Source organism: Haliotis rubra, unplaced genomic scaffold, assembly GCF_003918875.1.
Source record: "Haliotis rubra isolate DU_JTF1 unplaced genomic scaffold, ASM391887v1 Scf373, whole genome shotgun sequence".
Taxonomy (NCBI): domain Eukaryota; kingdom Metazoa; phylum Mollusca; class Gastropoda; order Lepetellida; family Haliotidae; genus Haliotis; species Haliotis rubra.
In genome coordinates, this window is record NW_025767050.1 from 256,292 (window position 1) to 271,448 (window position 15,157).

The following is a 15,157-nucleotide window of genomic DNA, read 5'->3' on the forward strand; positions in this document are numbered from 1 at the left end:
AACATATGTGATTTTCTACATCCAATGTATGTGCTTGTCTGCATCCAACCCATGTGCTTGTCTTCTTCCAACCTATGTGCTTGTCAACATCCAACCTATGTGCTTGTCTATATCCAACCTATGTGCTTGTCTACATCCAACCTTTGGCTTGTCCACATACAACCTATGTGCTTGTCTACATCCAACCCATGTGCTTGTCTACTTTCAACCCATGTGCTTGTCTGCATCCAACCCATGTGCTTGTCTACATCCAACCTATGTGCTTGTCTACATCCAACCTATGTGATTGTCTACTTCCAACCCATGTGCTTGTCTACATCCAACCCATGTGCTTGTCTACATCCAACCTATGTGCTTGTTTGCATCCAACCTATGTGCTTGTCTACATCCAACCCACGTGCATTTTTACTTCCAACATATGTGATTGTCTACATTCAACCCATGTGCTTGTCTACATCCAACCCATGTGCTTGTCTACATCCAACCTATGTGCTTGTTTACTTCCAACCCATGTGCTTGTCTACATCCAACCCATGTGCTTGTCTACATCCAGCCCATGTGCTTGTCTACTTCCAACCTATGTGCTTGTCTACATCCAACCCATGTGCTTGTCTACATCCAACCCATGTGCTTGTCTACATCCAACCCATGTGCTTGTCTACTTCCAACCAATGTGCTTGTCTACATCCAACCCATGTGCTTGTCTACATCCAACCCATGTGCTTGTCTACATCCAACCCATGTGCTTGTCTACTTCCAACCTATGTGCTTGTCTACATCCAACCCATGTGCTTGTCTACATCCAACCCATGTGCTTGTCTACATCCAACCAATGTGCTTGTCTACTTCCAACCCATGTGCTTGTCATAAGAGGATATTTGGTGGATCAGGTGGTCATATTTTCTAAAGATTTGGTTGTCAGCCTTCCATTTAGAATTTTGTGATTTCCTTTACCAACTGAATGCCAGTAGTACTAAAGTATTTTCACACTTTCTATCGACTTTTTACAGTCTATTATAGAATGTAACACATGTTGTATTTGGGATTACACTTCTCAGTAAAGTACTGATTCTAGTGCGTTTGTTGGGTTGAGTCCCATCTGCAGACTGAGGCACCTCACCGCCAGCACACAAAGTCAGACGCCTATCCCGCTAAGCCACCGCGGCTTCCACAAAAATGGAAATCGGACAACTTGTAGTCTAGACCACGGACTTTGTGTACCCCTCTGATAAGTGTAAATTGGCACGACTCCAACGGCCGAAAGCTATGAATACACAATGCCATGTAGAAAGTGGTCAAATGTAGTCTGTTACACTTGGGATTACACTTTCTCAGTAAAGTACAGAGTCTACTACTTTTGTTGGGTTGAGTCTTACCAGAATTCAAACCCACACTCAGTCAGGCACATAATCGCCAGCACACGAAGTCAGTCATCAAACAACTGGTTGGACAACTGAGGAAGTGCAATCCCAAATACAACATGTGTTACATTTGACCACTTTCTGAACACCATTGTGCATATATATTTAGAATTTGGTGATTCCGCTCACCAAGTGAATGCCAGTGGTGCGAAATCATTATCATCTGCAGGTAAGATTGCTCTAAATTGAAAACACAATATGTTTACCTCCCAAGTGCACTCTGGAATTTCATTCTCATCTCCTTGGGAATACACAACCTGTGCTGTGAGGCACTAGAAGGCCTAATTACAAACCTTGTTCTGCCCCCATACAGGAGGAATACAGCATTGTCTTACACAAGTCAACAGCCCCCTATACAGGAGGAATACAGCATTGTCTTACACAAGCCAACAGCCCCCATACAGGAGGAATACAGCATTGTCTTACACAAGTCAACAACTCCCTATACAGGAGGAATACAGCATTGTCTTACACAAGTCAACAGCCCCCATACAGGAGGAATACAGCATTGTCTTACACAAGCCCCAACAGCAGCCCCTATACAGGAGGAATACAGCATTGTCAGTCAACAGCCCCCTATACAGGAGGCATTGTCTTACACAAGTCAACAATACAGGAGGAATACAGCATTGTCTTACACAAGTCAACAGCCCCTATACAGGAGGAATACAGCATTGTCTTACACAAGTCAACAGCCCCCTATACAGGAGGAATACAGCATTGTCTTACACAAGCCAACAGCCCCCATACAGGAGGAATACAGCATTGTCTTACACAAGTCAACAGCCCCCTATACAGGAGGAATACAGCATTGTCTTACACAAGTCAACAGCCCCTATACAGGAGGAATACAGCATTGTCTTACACAAGTCAACAGCCCCTATACAGGAGGAATACAGCATTGTCTTACACAAGCCAACAGCCCCCCCCCATACAGGAGGAATACAGCATTGTCTTACACAAGTCAACAGCCCCCTATACAGGAGGAATACAGCATTGTCTTACACAAGTCAACAGCCCCCTATACAGGAGGAATACAGCATTGTCTTACACAAGCCAACAGCCCCTATACAGGAGGAATACAGCATTGTCTTACACAAGTCTAACAGCCCCCTATACAGGAGGAATACAGCATTGTCTTACACAAGTCAACAGCCCCTATACAGGAGGAATACAGCATTGTCTTACACAAGTCAACAGCCCCTATACAGGAGGAATACAGCATTGTCTTACACAAGTCAACAGCCCCCTATACAGGAGGAATACAGCATTGTCTTACACAAGCCAACAGCCCCCTATACAGGAGGAATACAGCATTGTCTTACACAAGCCAACAGCCCCCATACAGGAGGAATACAGCATTGTCTTACACAAGCCAACAGCCCCCTATACAGGAGCCATACAGCCCCAACAGCCCCTATACAGGAGGAATACAGCATTGTCTTACACAAGTCAACAGCCCCTATACAGGAGGAATACAGCATTGTCTTACACAAGTCAACAGCCCCTATACAGGAGGAGGAATACAGCATTGTCTTACACAAGCCAACAGCCCCTATACAGGAGGAATACAGCATTGTCTTACACAAGTCAACAGCCCCTATACAGGAGGAATACAGCATTGTCTTACACAAGCCAACAGCCCCTATACAGGAGGAATACAGCATTGTCAGCAACAGCCCCCTATACAGGAGGAATACAGCATTGTCTTACACCCAACAGCCCCTATACAGGAGGAATACAGCATTGTCTTACACAGTCAACAGCCCCATACAGGAGGAATACAGCATTGTCTTACACAAGTCAACAGCCCCTATACAGGAGGAATACAGCATTGTCTTACACAAGTCAACAGCCCCTATACAGGAGGAATACAGCATTGTCTTACACAAGCCAACAGCCCCTATACAGGAGGAATACAGCATTGTCTTACACAAGTCAACAGCCCCCTATACAGGAGGAATACAGCATTGTCTTACACAAGTCAACAGCCCCTATACAGGAGGAATACAGCATTGTCTTACATTAAGTCAACAGCCCCCTATACAGGAGGAATACAGCATTGTCTTACACAAGCCAACAGCCCCCTATACAGGAGGAATACAGCATTGTCTTACACAAGTCAACAGCCCCCTATACAGGAGGAATACAGCATTGTCTTACACAAGCCAACAGCCCCTATACAGGAGGAATACAGCATTGTCTTACACAAGCCAACAGCCCCTATACAGGAGGAATACAGCATTGTCTTACACAAGTCAACAGCCCCCTATACAGGAGGAATACAGCATTGTCTTACACAAGTCAACAGCCCCTATACAGGAGGAATACAGCATTGTCTTACACAAGCCAACAGCCCCCTATACAGCATTGTCTTACACAAGTCAACAGCTCCCTATACAGGGAATACAGCATTGTCTTACACAAGTCAACAGCCCCTATACAGGAGGAATACAGCATTGTCTTACACAAGTCAACATACAGCATTGTCCCTATACAGGAGGAATACAGCATTGTCTTACACAAGTCAACAGCCCCCATACAGGAGGAATACAGCATTGTCTTACACACCAGTCAACAGCCCCTATACAGGAGGAATACAGCATTGTCTTACACAAGTCAACAGCCCCCTATACAGGAGGAATACAGCATTGTCTTACACAAGTCAACAGCCCCTATACAGGAGGAATACAGCATTGTCTTACACAAGTCAACAGCCCCTATACAGGAGGAATACAGCATTGTCTTACACACAAACAGCCCCATACAGGAGGAATACAGCAACAGCAGCCCCTATACAGGAGGAATACAGCATTGTCTTACACAAGCCAACAGCCCCTATACAGGAGGAATACAGCATTGTCTTACACAAGCCAACAGCCCCTATACAGGAGGAATACAGCATTGTCTTACACAAGTCAACAGCCCCTATACAGGAGGAATACAGCATTGTCTTACACAAGTCAACAGCCCCTATACAGGAGGAATACAGCATTGTCTTACACAAGTCAACAGCCCCCTATACAGGAGGAATACAGCATTGTCTTACACAAGTCAACAGCCCCTATACAGGAGGAATACAGCATTGTCTTACACCAGTCAACAGCCCCTATACAGGAGGAATACAGCATTGTCTTACACAAGTCAACAGCCCCTATACAGGAGGAATACAGCATACACAAGCAACAGCCCCTATACAGGAGGAATACAGCATTGTCACACAGTCAACAGCCCCTATACAGGAGGAATACAGCATTGTCTTACACAAGTCAACAGCCCCCTATACAGGAGGAATACAGCATTGTCTTACACAAGTCAACACAGCCAACAGCCCCCATACAGGAGGAATACAGCATTGGAGGAATACAGCATTGTCTTACACAAGCCAACAGCCCCCTATACAGGAGGAATACAGCATTGTCTTACACAAGCCAACAGCCCCTATACAGGAGGAATACAGCATTGTCTTACACAAGCCAACAGCCCCCATACAGGAGGAATACAGCATTGTCTTTACACAAGCCAACAGCCAACCCCCTATACAGGAGGAATACAGCATTGTCTTACACAAGTCAACAGCCCCCTATACAGGAGGAATACAGCATTGTCTTACACAAGTCAACAGCCCCCTATACAGGAGGAATACAGCATTGTCTTACACAAGTCAGCAACAGCAGCCCCCATACAGGAGGAATACAGCATTGTCTTACACAAGTCAACAGCCCCTATACAGGAGGAATACAGCATTGTCTTACACAAGCCAACAGCCCCCATACAGGAGGAATACAGCATTGTCTTACACAAGTCAACAGCCCCCTATACAGGAGGAATACAGCATTGTCTTACACAAGCCAACAGCCCCTATACAGGAGGAATACAGCATTGTCTTACACAAGTCAACAGCCCCTATACAGGAGGAATACAGCATTGTCTTACACAAGTCAACAGCCCCCTATACAGGAGGAATACAGCATTGTCTTACACAAGTCAACAGCCCCCTATACAGGAGGAATACAGCATTGTCTTACACAAGTCAACAGCCCCTATACAGGAGGAATACAGCATTGTCTTACACAAGTCAACAGCCCCCATACAGGAGGAATACAGCATTGTCTTACACAAGCCAACAGCCCCTATACAGGAGGAATACAGCATTGTCTTACACAAGCCAACAGCCCCCTATACAGGAGGAATACAGCATTGTCTTACACAAGCCAACAGCCCCCTATACAGGAGGAATACAGCATTGTCTTACACAAGCCAACAGCCCCTATACAGGGAGGAATACAGCATTGTCTTATACACAAGTCAACAGCCCCTATACAGGAGGAATACAGCATTGTCTTTACACAAGTCAACAGCCCCTATACAGGAATACAGCATTGTCTTACACAAGTCAACAACCCCCTATACAGGGAGGAATACAGCATTGTCTTACACAGTCAACAGCAGCCCCTATACAGGAGGAATACAGCATTGTCTTACACAAGCCAACAGCCCCATACAGGAGGAATACAGCATTGTCTTTACACAAGTCAACAGCCCCCTATACAGGAGGAATACAGCATTGTCTTACAACAACAGCCCCCTATACAGGAGGAATACAGCATTGTCTTACACAAGTCAACAGCCCCTATACAGGAGGAATACAGCATTGTCTTACACAAGTCAACAGCCCCCTATACAGGAGGAATACAGCATTGTCTTACACAAGTCAACAGCCCCCATACAGGAGGAATACAGCATTGTCTTACACAAGTCAACCCCTATACAGGAGGAATACAGCATTGTCAGCCAACAGCCCCTATACAGGAGGAATACAGCATTGTCTTACACAAGCCAACAGCCCCCATACAGGAGGAATACAGCATTGTCTTTACACAAGTCAACAGCCCCTATACAGGAGGAATACAGCATTGTCTTACACAAGTCAACAGCCCCCTATACAGGAGGAATACAGCATTGTCTTACACCAGTCAACAGCCCCTATACAGGAGGAATACAGCATTGTCTTACACAAGCCAACAGCCCCCTATACAGGAGGAATACAGCATTGTCTTACACAAGCCAACAGCCCCTATACAGGAGGAATACAGCATTGTCTTACACAAGCCAACAGCCCCTATACAGGAGGAATACAGCATTGTCTTACACAAGCCAACAGCCCCTATACAGGAGGAATACAGCATTGTCTTACACAAGTCAACAGCCCCCTATACAGGAGGAATACAGCATTGTCTTACACAAGCCAACAGCCCCCTATACAGGAGGAATACAGCATTGTCTTACACAAGCCAACAGCCCCCTATACAGGAGGAATACAGCATTGTCTTACACAAGTCAACAGCCCCTATACAGGAGGAATACAGCATTGTCTTACACAAGCCAACAGCCCCTATACAGGAGGAATACAGCATTGTCTTACACAAGTCAACAGCCCCTATACAGGAGGAATACAGCATTGTCTTACACAAGTCAACAGCCCCCTATACAGGAGGAATACAGCATTGTCTTACACAAGTCAACAGCCCCTATACAGGAGGAATACAGCATTGTCTTACACAAGCCAACAGCCCCCATACAGGAGGAATACAGCATTGTCTTACACAAGCCAACAGCCCCCATACAGGAGGAATACAGCATTGTCTTACACAAGTCAACAGCCCCCTATACAGGAGGAATACAGCATTGTCTTACACAAGCCAACAGCCCCCATACAGGAGGAATACAGCATTGTCTTACACAAGTCAACAGCCCCCTATACAGGAGGAATACAGCATTGTCTTACACAAGCCAACAGCCCCCTATACAGGAGGAATACAGCATTGTCTTACACAAGTCAACAGCCCCCCATACAGGAGGAATACAGCATTGTCTTACACAAGTCAACAGCCCCCTATACAGGAGGAATACAGCATTGTCTTTACACAAGCCAACAGCCCCTATACAGGAGGAATACAGCATTGTCTTACACAAGTCAACAGCCCCCTATACAGGAGGAATACAGCATTGTCTTACACAAGCCAACAGTCTTACACCCCCCATACAGGAGGAATACAGCATTGTCTTACACAAGTCAACAGCCCCCTATACAGGAGGAATACAGCATTGTCTTACACAAGTCAACAGCCCCCATACAGGAGGAATACAGCATTGTCTTACACAAGTCAACAGCCCCCTATACAGGAGGAATACAGCATTGTCTTACACACAGCAGCCAACAGCCCCCATACAGGAGGAATACAGCATTGTCTTACACAAGTCAACAGCCCCCTATACAGGAGGAATACAGCATTGTCTTACACAAGCCAACAGCCCCCTATACAGGAGGAATACAGCATTGTCTTACACAAGTCAACAGCCCCCATACAGGAGGAATACAGCATTGTCTTACACAAGCCAACAGCCCCTATACAGGAGGAATACAGCATTGTCTTACACACAGCCAACAGCCCCCATACAGGAGGAATACAGCATTGTCTTACACAAGCCAACAGCCCCTATACAGGAGGAATACAGCATTGTCTTACACAAGTCAACAGCCCCCTATACAGGAGGAATACAGCATTGTCTTACACCAGCCAACAGCCCCCTATACAGGAGGAATACAGCATTGTCTTACACAAGTCAACAGCCCCCTATACAGGAGGAATACAGCATTGTCTTACACAAGTCAACAGCCCCTATACAGGAGGAATACAGCATTGTCTTACACAAGCCAACAGCCCCCTATACAGGAGGAATACAGCATTGTCTTACACAAGCCAACAGCCCCCTATACAGGAGGAATACAGCATTGTCTTACACAAGTCAACAGCCCCCTATACAGGAGGAATACAGCATTGTCTTACACAAGCCAACAGCCCCCCATACAGGAGGAATACAGCATTGTCTTACACAAGTCAACAGCCCCCTATACAGGAGGAATACAGCATTGTCTTACACAAGCCAACAGCCCCCATACAGGAGGAATACAGCATTGTCTTACACAAGCCAACAGCCCCCTATACAGGAGGAATACAGCATTGTCTTACACCAGTCAACAGCCCCCATACAGGAGGAATACAGCATTGTCTTACACAAGTCAACAGCCCCCTATACAGGAGGAATACAGCATTGTCTTACACCAAGCCAACAGCCCCCTATACAGGAGGAATACAGCATTGTCTTACACAAGCCAACAGCCCCCTATACAGGAGGAATACAGCATTGTCTTACACCAGCCAACAGCCCCTATACAGGAGGAATACAGCATTGTCTTACACAAGTCAACAGCCCCTATACAGGAGGAATACAGCATTGTCTTACACAGTCAACAGCCCCCCATACAGGAGGAATACAGCATTGTCTTACACAAGTCAACAGCCCCCCATACAGGAGGAATACAGCATTGTCTTACACAAGTCAACAGCCCCCATACAGGAGGAATACAGCATTGTCTTACACAAGCCAACAGCCCCCCATACAGGAGGAATACAGCATTGTCTTACACAAGCCAACAGCCCCCTATACAGGAGGAATACAGCATTGTCTTACACAAGCCAACAGCCCTGTTACACAAGTATCAACATCCATCTATCTGGAACCCTGTTGGCAGGAATACCATGATGAGGTGTAAGATATTAATATAATAAGGAAGAGTTCCAAAATTCCGTAACAGGCATTCCTTGTGATTTCTGTGGAAACAGCCCCACCCAGCAGATCTTACTGTTGATAAACCTGCCATACTATTGCTCCTGGTGCCTTCCCTCCTCCCATTGTGGAAGATCACAGTCACCAGCAGCCCACAGATGACTTATAAATCAAGTCTGGAACAAGCAAAACCTAAGGTCGATAGCAAGAGCACATATTTCCATTCCAAGAGATGCCAACCCTAATTTAGCCCATTTAGTATTTAAGCCAAAAACTGATGCAAACATTTGTACTTTTGGGGAAAAATTAGTATTAACTTTTCCAAAGAATTTTCATATTTAATAAAAAATACATAGATATTCTAAGAACTTGTTACTAACACTGGACTCACCTAAATCAGTAGTAAGTATCCACATACACCTTGATACTGAATAAAAGGTGGTTGAAATTTATTGTGTATGGTACATATATGCTATTTGAAAATTTAATTTAATGTATTTTTTTCCAAATTTGTACATTTTTACTGCTATAGTAGTCGCAGATTTTGTGTTTGTTTTTCGTAACAAATATGATAAAATCGTAAGGGCTGGCATCTCTGCATTCTCACCACAAGGGTATATGTCCACTGATCATCAAGAGGAACAAATAACATAAATAATCACATTGTAAAATATTAATGTTTATTTCAAATCTGGTATATCTGCAACAATGTATATAATATGTATAACATATGCCCTGATCCGAGTATCATTGAGTAAGCATTTGCTGCAGCAAGAACTACTCATGCTGGACAAGCACTGAATGTCCACATCACGCACAGATCCTGTTACAGGGAAGGCAAGATCACTTTAGCAACACATTCATCTCCACAGTAAACAACAATAATAACATGAATACAAATACTGCAGTCATCTATAACAGTCTCGGAACAACACAAACAATTTAAAAAAGAGAAATCTTGCACTGTGGCCATTTTAAAATGTATGTTTTATGTCTTCAAACCTTAAGTAAATGTGTAAAGGTGGGATCCCATCACAAATAGAAACAATTAACGCAATTACCAGTTCTCCCTGGTACAAAAAACATTTCATAAAATCATATTTCCAATTCAAATGGATTTCGGTGAATTTTAGGACATAACATCCTACATGATACAAGATATTCTACTGCCATTCTAGTCCCAGACTTACTCTGGAGCCAATCACCACCAAAGCTTAAAGAGAAAAAGAGGTTAACATGAATACTATTTCTAATACTGCTGTCCCCATATGTTGAACATACCAGGGCTGTTAGGAAGCAAGCAAGTAGCTTTGGAGATCATCATAGATGTACAGTAAATGTTACAGTGTAGACCAACACAATATGAAATCAGTATACGAAGATTATATCAATACATTGTGTCTATCAACAGTATTGTAATACTGCTGGAGACTTCCAGGAGATCAGGTCATTGACTCTCTGAACAAATGGCTTTCCATTTCCTCCATGAACACGGCACAAACTCTGAAGATTCAGTTAGAGTTGATGTAGATGTAAAACACAACGGTTCTCTTAGTTGTGTTTCTGATGTATAAGCCAGATATCAAAGGTAACAAAGTATGCTACCGTCTCAAAATATATTACCATTAATATGCTGTTCTCTTGAATAAAAAATGAAAATGACACAAATCTGTATCACAGCAGAGGATTAAAACACTGTACACAGTTATAAGATGATATAATCACGCACATGAGTGGCACGTACACAAGAGCAGAGGATTAAAACACTGTACACAGTTATAAGATGATATAATCACGCACATGAGTGGCACGTACACAAGAGCAGAGGATTAAAACACTGTACACAGTTATAAGATGATATAATCACGCACATGAGTGGCACGTACACAAGAGCAGATGAACAATATGTACATCACAGTTAAAACCAATAAAATACCCCAAAATACATCATCAAACTAACAAGAATAAAATACTCTGTCCATGGACATTGAGTGACGATGACAGAAGCACCAATACTAGATATACAACAATAAAACCATTCGGGAGAGTTTGTGGAGAAGGGAAATAGACTTAATGAGCTTGTTATTGAAAAAACACATAAAAGAATTGTCCAAAAGATTAAAACAGTCTAATATGCTGAGTAAAGCAAACTTGATAAAATTGGTATGAAAATCGACCATTAAAATAGTTCCACTTTGATTTTAGCAGAGTTCGGAAGACACACATGTAAAAAACATAATATGTTAATGATAAAAACATTTTGATTTCTATATCATTTTGACACAGTAATGAAGTATGTTTGGTAAAACCTGAGACATATCCTTATCAAAAGTTCAGATATAAAAGATGTAAATTATCTTTCATCGAACTTAACAGATTTATCTTCCATATAGCTAAGACATAATAGCTATATCTTGCATAAATAGCTAAGACATAACAGATATCACACAAAGAAACCTTTCAAAATTCCCCACTAGACCACAGGACCAGTGAGTGGACAATAATTAGTGGTCCTGTCTGTACATCACTGGTCCAAAATAACATTCATAGATTTATTTAACTATCAATACAAACTTCACTGGCCACCAGGACCACTGCAAACTTATCAATTCATGGTCCTGATGAATTTTTATTAGCAACAGGACCAGCGAAATTTCAAACACTCAGATATATCTTGCATATTTAGCTTAGTTACAGCAGCTATATCTTGCACATATAGCTAAGACACAACAGATAGATCTTGCACATATAGCTAAGACACAACAGATAGATCTTGCACATATAGCTAAGACACAACAGATAGATCTTGCACATATAGCTAAGACACAACAGATAGATCTTGCACATATAGCTAGCTAAGACACAACAGATAGATCTTGCACATATAGCTAAGACACAACAGATAGATCTTGCACATATAGCTAAGACACAACAGATAGATCTTGCACATATAGCTAAGACACAACAGATAGATCTTGCACATATAGCTAAGACACAACAAGATAGATCTTGCACATATAGCTAAGACACAACAGATAGATCTTGCACATATAGCTAAGACACAACAGATAGATCTTGCACATATAGCTAAGACACAACCGATAGATCTTGCACATATAGCTAAGACACAACCGATAGATCTTGCACATATAGCTAAGACACAACAGATAGATCTTGCACATATAGCTAAGACACAACAGATAGATCTTGCACATATAGCTAAGACACAACAGATAGATCTTGCACATATAGCTAAGACACAACAAGGTGGATCTTGCACATATAGCTAAGACACAACAGATAGATCTTGCACATATAGCTAAGACACAACAGATAGATCTTGCACATATAGCTAAGACACAACAAGGATAGATCTTACACATATATATCAGATAGATTACACATATAGCTAAGACACAACAGATAGATCTTGCACATATAGCTAAGACACAACAAGATAGATCTTGCACATATAGCTAAGACACAACAGATAGATCTTGCACATATAGCTAAGACACAACAGATAGATCTTGCACATATAGCTAAGACACAACAGATAGATCTTGCACATATAGCTAAGACACAACCGATAGATCTTGCACATATAGCTAAGACACAACCGATAGATCTAAGACATATAGCTAAGACACAAGATAGATCTTACACATATAGCTAAGACACAACAAGATAGATCTTACACATATAGCTAAGACACAACTTGATAGATCTAAGACACAACATATAGCTAAGACACAACAGATAGATCTTGCACATATAGCTAAGACACAACAGATAGATCTTGCACATATAGCTAAGACACAACAGATAGATCTTGCACATATAGCTAAGACACAACAGATAGATCTTGCACATATAGCTAAGACACAACAGATAGATCTTGCACATATAGCTAAGACACAACAGATAGATCTTGTCCATAAAGCTAGGATGACAGAAGTATGTTACATCAACAGCTATCCGACAAGACAGATATACACCAACAGGTAATCTTAACACAGTCAATAGCAGATCTGTTGGGCATCCTTTACACTTAAACTTAATTTCACTACATCTACATAATCATTGATCCAAGGATCATGTTAAAAGTTTTCAGTCAAAAACAAACCTTGCTAGAAATGATGACTGTTGATAGGTCAACTGCATTGCAAGTTCTCTGGTGACACATCGGGTACAGAGGACTGCCTCACGTCTGACGGGGAGACTGTACACCGTACAGTGTACAATCAAAACATTTAGTATTCATGGAGAACTTCTCCAGTCATGGAGGAACTAATGAGTTTCAGCCCCATAGACTGTTATTGTCCCATGTGATAACTATGCAGACAAGTGACAGGATAAGGTCACAGTCAGCAGGGGTGGACCAAGGATGTTAGAGAAGCGGGGTGCACATAGATCATGAAGTCCAAAGGTTAGGGGCAAATGCTCCTCAGGGTAAGTATGACCACAACTCACATATACACTAAGGCAAACAAGAAGCTGGTATACATGAATGTTCATTAACAAGACAAAGAAAAACAAAACTATCTGCTCTGAACATGGGACTCAACATCAGACAAAAGGATCGGTTGATTTCCATACATGCAGATCCAGGAGAATGGGGTGTAGTGTCTGGCTATTCAGAGATGCTATACTTTGGCCAAGTCATTTGTGACTTGAGTATTACATGCACACACTCTTTTTCATTATCCTGGATCTGCCTGACATGTTCCTTTTCTTCTGTCAATGAGTATAGGGTCTCAGTGTGTCACATGATCACAGCATGGTTTATCATATAACAGAGGTAAAAGACTTAAATGATATATGGATACATGATACATTAACCTTGAAAGTGAACAACCCCTTTTTTTGGCATCCTAGAAATTGGAACACACAATATTCATGCTTATGCTTATGTTTGTGCATGTGCATGTGGGTGTGCATGCATGCATGTATGTATGAATGAATGTATATATGCATGTACATGTATGCAGATGTTTCAGGTGATCATTTTGACATGGGATATGTTGGAATGTCACTTAGGCCATTTACAGTCAACATTTTGACAAACACTGAATCAGTAAAACAATTAGAAAATATCAACACTGACTTACGCATTATTTCTCCTGAGTGGACTTATGTTCAAAGTCTAACAAGCTCCATCTTCACAATGTGTACCAAATCTTGCATCTGACACCCCCAGCTGATCAGTTTGTGCTTGGCTTGTACTACTGACTTCAGTACTCAACTTATGCCCTGTAACTACCTCTGTCATGTGATGGGGCTTCAGCTCGATGATGGAGGTCAGCTTGGAATGGCTAGCTAGACTTCCAATCAGATCACAAGCATTGTGTTGACAGTCCCAGAACCATAGTTGAGGGATATCTTACACCCGAGGACTGTAACAGTAGATTTGTGCACAGCAAGCACCATGTATGTCAACAACAACCAATGAATCACAAACAACTCACACCACTCAACTCCTAAAGCAGGACTACTGAACAAATCGGATCAGTTAGTTTTGTCTGTATGTTCTTTAACTCTTCACTGAGCAATATTTAGGTTATATGATGGCAGCTGTTGAATGATCAAGTCAGGACGAGATAATCCAGTGGTTGATATTGTGAGCATCAATCCACTCCGAGGGTTATGATAATTCTCTATCAACCAAATCACAGAGAATGAGCACCATTTAGTTCAGCCTTACAACAGAAGTACAAGCGAAAGTTGCTGGGGCCTATACACGTGAGTGAGTTGGGATTTACACCACTTTTGGAAATATTCCAGAAAATATCATGGTAGGGGACACCAGAAATTGGCTTCATACCTGGTACCCATGTGGGGAATGAAACCCAAACCTTTGGCTTGACCAGCAAACGCTTCAGCTACTGGCTAGCCCACTGCTCTGGGGCCTTAAAACCCAGAATCCCAATTGGGTACTTAATGATCCACAATCACTCAAAGATGCCATCCACAGGTGACTTGCTCTTTGTGATTAACATCGACTATAACCCACAACATGCCCTTAAATTGCCCCAACATACAAAAAAAACAAATATACTTTTTCATGCCTAGTGTGTCTGTCTCATGCAGGAAAAGTGGAGAAA